Consider the following 6,900-nt stretch of genomic DNA (forward strand, 5'->3'; position numbering starts at 1 on the left):
AACTGACTGAAGTATAGAATATGCTTGCAACATACTTTGACTAACAATGTGACATGTGTACTTTTACCAGCATGTTTATTGAAAAACAATTGAGAAATGAAAATAAAAGTTTTGCTCACCAAACCCAAATTACACTTCTCTCGAAAAATCAATCAACAAGAGTTCCACGATCTCATACCTTCGCCAAATGATGTTAACCCTTGCGGTTGAAGAATAATACAATTTTGATAATTGATTTTGCAAATAAGAGCCTCATTTGCATGGATTACATCAGTTGATCATATTCTCCACCCAATGGCAGTCTTATCTTAACAAAAAGGCTTTTATAGCACTTCCTCATAAATTATGCAAATGAGGTCATGATTTGAATAAATTATGTTTATTGTTGTTCGCCTTCACTTAACTTCCAAATGTGGCAAGTATGAAATTCCCAGCAGTTACAACTATGAAATTTTTAAAATTTTCCTATTAATTATGCAAACTAGGTCTTCATTTACATAATCTATATCCTCAGTATGTTTTTTTTCATTCTCAATTACATGTCACAAGTGTTTCATAGTCCTATTATTGAACAAAGCAGATTTATAGAATTTCCTCATTAATTATGCAAATTATCTCCTGATTTGCATAATTGTCATTTGATTATGTCAAGCATCCCTTCAGCTACCTACATACCAAAAATCACAACAATCCGTCAACCGGTTCTTGAGTTATCATCATTCAAAAACTTTTCAACAAATGCTCCTGCAGTTCCAGAACAAGCCGCTAGGGGCCCCAAACTCATGTCACTTCTTCCCTACCTCAAGAGCTATCTACCAACCAAAATTCGTGACCCTAGCATGTCCAGATCGCGAGATATCAAAACCGGAAGTTCTGCTGCAGTACCAACAAAAGCCGCCAGGGGGCCCAAAATCTAATCATTTCTAGGTCTCATTAAGACCTACCCACCTACCAAGTTTCATGACAATGCATACTAAGCTTCTTGAGTTATGCTGTTCACAGACGGACAAACGCTACTGAAAACATAACCTTCTTGGCGAAGGTAATAACGTTATATCTGGTATCTGGTACCGGTGCCATATTGTGGATATAATATGATACAAAGAATTTCATCCTGGCAGTAACTTCAGATACATCCATGGCTTGGTTGCTTCGATCAAGTGACGGAATCAACAGTCAATGAACCGCACTGACACTGCCGTTAGTCATACATTTGTTCCCATTATTTATAGGTATAGGATGTAAGTAGAATTGTACATGTCCAAGTCTATCTACTGTACGACCATTCTATAGTGTGCACTTTTCCTTGTTCACTGCCAAAAAATAAAACACTTGTAAGACTATGAGGTGACACAGACGTGATCTGGCCAAAGAAAACCGTCTATGTTCACGCGTTAAGGTTTAAAAATAAAAACCGCACCGTGTTACATATACCCACTAGTGTTACGTGAACACAAGTACGTTACGTGTACACACGTGTGTTACATGCACACAAGTATGTTACGTGTACACAAGTGAGTTACATGTACGTAATGCCAGCCCTTGCATTTCTGCCCACTCCGAACGCCATGATTGAAAAGTCAGGTCATTTGCTACTGCCATATCCCCTCGTCAGAAAAGGCTCCGGCCATGTTTTTGCCACGCTGCTTGACCAACGTAGGAACTGCCCTGTTCATCTGTTTACATTTGTCAACATTGATGGATTGTATGGAACTTGGCCGTACACAACAGCGGGCGAACGTCAAATCGGAGAAGGCCTACTATCTGTCGGTGCAGATCATATATAAGTTGTTACTCATGGCGCCCATGTCTCGTGATAACACAACTTCCATGGCGTCTATGTCTCATGTTACTCTTCGTCTGACCCCATGAATGGCTGGAGAAACAATCCCAGGGTTCCCAGGAAGCAGACGGTAGCGAACACCCAGAGGCAGATCCGGTCTATCACCATGGCAACATACTGCCAGTCTCCCGCCACCTGTAGGAAGGACAGGGGGTTATAGACATGGTTGTAACGGCAGCAGTAAACTTGCTGATGAAAATTGGGTAGAACGCCTTAAGTTTGTACATTGTATCCCTCCTTTTTTCTAGCTATGGAAGGTTCTCATCTTTCCAAAGCGTAGTTCCCTTTAAACATGAACCGACCGGCCTACCTCGTCTTAGTTACAGGAGACCGTATCAACAGCGTGTAAACCTGAGAACATCACACACGATGGTAGGACGGGACTCTGAGCTGTAGGTCTTGTAATAATAAGCCCGAGGTAGAATTGTTACCCGCTTGCGCACCACCTTTCCATATTGACAGCAGTGCTGTCATTTTCATTGTTAGAAAAGAGCTATATGGCGGAAGTGTATCAAGGAATACTCGACCACTTGACAAACTCACCCCATCATCCTCATCTTGGTTGCGGAAGTACTCGGAGATGAGCTTGAGGTTTTTAAGCGCTTTCCTAGCCTCGGGCGACAGCCGCTTGGGCAGGACGGAGGGACTGGGCGGCGCCTGGCCGAACCGGCCGGATCTGGGGCTGTCCGCCTTGAAAGGGTTTCCGGACATATCAGTCACGCGCAGCCCGAAGTTCCGCCCCTTCGTCTCCACAGACCTGCAGACACAGGAGGACACAGGACGGGTTACGCACGGGTATCTACAGACCTGCGTACACAGGACCAGTTACGCACGGGAACAGCACTCGGCCAGAAGCTTCGGGATGTATCAGCCCAACTGGTTTCATACATTTTAATCTATGTCCATACAGTTCATCATCACCATACCAATGTATTTGTTGTGACCAGTCGTTGACATAGCCTGATGCCCAGTCCAATCTAGATGTATGTGTTTGTGTGTGCGTGCGCGTGTGTCATTAACATGAAGTACGGCGTCAGGTGTTGTACACGTAGGCTGGAGCACGTGTGTGTATATACAAATGTGCATGTGTGCGTCCATGCGCGTTCGTGCGTGTATGCGTACCTGCCGTTAACGTTCTTCATGAAGTACGGTGGGTGGTCCCAGGTGTTGTACTCCTTGGCGGGCGGCTCGGGCGGCTCGGACTCGGGACGCTCCATGCGGAGCAGTTTGGGCAGCTTCTCCAGGAACACGGCCTTGACCCAGTCGGGCATGTCGTGCGTGCTGGAAGTTCTGTGGTGCACGTTCAGCACGTACACCGTCGCCACGATCGCCACGCTAACGAAGATCATGGTGAAGAGCAGGTACTTGCCGATGAGCGGCACGTCCAATGACGTGGGCGGGATGATGTCGGCGATCAGCAGCAGGAACACGATCAGCGCCAGCAGGACCGTGATGCCGAGCGTCACCTTCTCGCCCTCATCAGCCGGCAGGTAGAACACCAGCACCGACAGGGACGTGATGAGGATACACGGGATGATCAGGTTGATGGTGTAGAACAGAGGCTTCCGCTTGATGATGAAGTCGAAGTTGACGTACACTCGGTTGTCTGCGTAGTACTTTCGGTTTGGTGAGCGGAGGATGTCCCACTCGCCGTTCTGCTTGTACCTGGATGCGTGAATTAATAATTTGGTAATAAATGAATGAAGGAGCTAGCGGAGGGATAAAGTATAAACTAATAATTCTTGAACATTGCAGAAAAACGATGAATTAGTTAGAATTTTGCAATCATCATTTTACAATTAAGTAGGTATACGTAAGCTATTATAAAGCCGTGTATTAACAGATTATAGTTCCGGGTATTAACATTAACAACTCAACTTCTGTTAAAAGAATATTTGTCCTTCAGCTTTACCTGTACGTCTGCTGTTACAACAACCTTCGCAAGTATTATTGCAAGTATTATTTCTGTATCTGCTTTTACCAAAACCCTTGCCATTTGGCATTACCTGTGCACCTGCAGTCCTTAAGCCTTAATACCCATGCATCTGCCCTTAATAATCATCACTGTAATCACCTGTGCATCTGTGCCTCCCGTCCAGCAGCGTCAGGTCCAGCTCATCGGCGTCATACGTCCAGGAGCCGAACTTCATGGTGCAGTTCTGCTTGTCGAACGGGAAGTACTTCACCACGATAAACAGGCACTGCCGTAAACTACGGGAGGCGCCCAGTGCACGTGGCCGTCGCTCTGCACCGACGCCTTGGTCATTAGCTGGATGTCGTAGTTTCCATCAGCGCTGAAATTTAAATTATATGGCATGATTTTAGGCCATAACTTGACAGAATGTGTGTCCCTCAGTGAAGTCGTGCTCGGTGAATCGTTCCGATGTCCGTGCAGATTATTACTGTGGAGATGCGGTTTCGTTCTGAATGTGCTAAACAATACACTCAGCTAAAGTTGTAATGTTACCCCTTACTTGTTGAACAGCACGACGTCCGGTCTCCAGATGTCCTCAGACGACACCCGTACCATGTCGATGTTGTCAAAGTCCTCGGGGTTCCAACTGAGTCTGTAATCGTACCAGTCCTGTCCGAGCCACAGGTTCGTCTTCATCATCTGTTCCCGCTCTTCCTGCATGTCCATCAGAAACGTCAATCATTTCAAACACACGTCGATCAGCTCAAACACACGTTATTCATATATAATCAGCAGATTCTGTAGTCGTACCAGTCCCATCATTTGCCACGAAGCATTGTGAAGGATCATGAAGGACACAAACGATGGTACTTACCTACTTCTGTGAGCTACGAAAAGACGACAGTGGTATTCACTACAGATATGAGCTTCGAGAAGATAAGACGACAGTGGTACTTACTACAGCTATGAGCTGCGAGAAGACGACAGTGGTACTTACTACAGCTATGAGCTGCGAGAAGACGACAGTGGTACTTACTACAGCTATGAGCTGCGAGAAGACGACAGTGGTACTTACTACAGCTATGAGCTGCGAGAAGACGACAGTGGTACTTACTACAGCTATGAGCTGCGAGAAGACGACAGTGGTACTTACCACAGCTATGAGCTGCGAGAAGACGACAGTGGTACTTAATACAGCTATGAGCTGCGAGAAGACGACAGTGGTACTTACCACAGCTATGAGCTGCGAGAAGACGATCTGTAGGTTGACATTCACGACCTCGCCCCGGGTCTGCACAGGCCGGATGACTTTGTTGTAGCCTGAGTCGAACAGGTGATTGATGAGGCGGTGCTCCGAGTCCGAACAGCGGGAAACTGTCAGGAAAATGAAGTAACAGCGATTTTAACAGAAGTTAGTAATTTTCAGAATGTATCAGTGATCTATGATCAAGTGGAGGCAATTGAACTTTATGACATTTAGCCCTCCATGAAGGCTGAATGATAACGATGTGTTCACTTAATAGTAACATAAGCGAAAGATAGAACTTCATAACGATTGACACTTTAAACATAGCATAGTATACTTACCTCGTTTGCGTGCTGACCTAACCAATCAAACCTTTTCTGTTCGTTATTTGAACAGCAAATATTGTCCCAATTTCACACACATTTGGGGAATGTGGCATGTTGGCCTCTCATTTACGTTACAAGATAGATTTCATTCCCACAGATTCTACACTGCTAGGTAAATCATTTGCATTGTACTAACTTGCATCCAATGCAATTTGAGGACGAGGGCGGCAATACAAAAATATACTGGATGAGGAAATCTGTCTGATATTGACAATTACTGCCATTTCTTAACACATTTATGTCATCATTTCATACTTGAAGCGTATGAAACGGCACCCAAAACCTAAAACTGTGATAAGTCCCTGTCCTGTACGGCAATAAATAGAACCAACCTACAAAACGAAGAAACCGTTTTCCGTCATCAACATTGCATTTTTCCTCACAGATATCCGTATGCTATTTGATGGAGTTTATTCAACTTACTATATGTGAGCAGAAAATTGATTTTGACTGCCCTGAAATCTCTTTCAGTGCGTCCCAAAACCCCCAACCCCAACCCCGGCCTTGTCATTACATTAACCGTGTAACCTGATCCTAAGTTCAACGCGCTTCTGTAACCTGATCTGAAGAGTCGGTCAACGTACGCGGGCCTGTCGGGCTATTTATGTGATATCCAAGCAGATGTGGCGCACGGTTTCTGTTGTACGTCTTTCTCGTCTTCCGTGTTAAGGGGATGCTGCAGGGATGAAATATACGCCATACAAGATGGCCTGAAAAAAGTCGGACCCTACATCTGCTCGATCAGAGATTACTGTTTATGGGCATAGAATCCTCTCCAACCCTGGGAGAGAAAAGTTATGAACCTGCTTAATAGTCACGCAACTATGTTTAACTGTTAATGCGTGCACATTTTTACGTGTACATCATTCTATAAATCTAAGTTTGACTAAATAGGAAAAACACGAAGGACGAAATGTTCAGGAACAGCCAGCAAAATCGTAACGGAGGAATACACGGTTAAATGGAGGGGGGGGGTACTGTTGACATTAGTGCAGTCCGTCAGGAGCTTGTTATGAGACGAGTTGACCAACTAAAAATAATCCAATGACGCACGCTGTTATTTAGGATTTCATGGAGAACACTTGGCCTTTTCTAATTTATTTTCCATGACGAGCGGGGAAAATTGCCTTACCTTGCAGAGTCGCTACCAGCAGAACAAGCCCGTACCAGTGGAGGGTGGCCATGTTTGGACCGGGCTTCTCTCGGTCTGGGCGCGGGTCGGGGTCAGCTCTCCTCCCGCCGAACGGTCGGTCTCGGGCCGGTGTAACGTTTCACATGCCTGCGTGCTGACGCTGTGCCGATATTTGGCGATGGTGTTCCTGCAATGCGCGCCGCTCCCCGCCCAGAGGTAACAGCTGGCGGAGTCGCGTTTCCGACTTGTTGGTCGTCCCGTCGGACCGGCCGGTGATAAGAAGGGCTCAGGCTGCCGCACAGAGCCGCCGGGAACATTCAATCATACCTACTCACTCATAACATATGTTTAGTTATTGTTGACCTCTCTTTGACTTTA

At 45.6% G+C, this 6,900-nt stretch overlaps 1 protein-coding gene and 1 pseudogene across 1 annotated transcript in view; both read right to left on the reverse strand.

Moving 5' to 3' along the window:
- LOC109476610 (neuronal acetylcholine receptor subunit beta-4-like) overlaps window positions 1-4,922 on the reverse strand; it is an 18,493-nt gene extending 13,571 nt beyond the window's left edge. Inside the window, exon 1 of the mRNA XM_019777621.1 lies at window positions 4,912-4,922. The gene's annotated coding sequence lies outside the window, so the exon portion shown is untranslated. The remainder of the gene's footprint in view (window positions 1-4,911) is intronic.
- LOC109476600 lies at window positions 1,543-6,698 on the reverse strand (annotated as a pseudogene).
- Between the last annotated feature and the right edge of the window lie 202 nt (window positions 6,699-6,900).

This window comes from Branchiostoma belcheri, unplaced genomic scaffold (assembly GCF_001625305.1).
Source record: "Branchiostoma belcheri isolate BF01 breed outbred unplaced genomic scaffold, Haploidv18h27 scaffold104, whole genome shotgun sequence".
Lineage (NCBI taxonomy): Eukaryota > Metazoa > Chordata > Leptocardii > Amphioxiformes > Branchiostomatidae > Branchiostoma > Branchiostoma belcheri.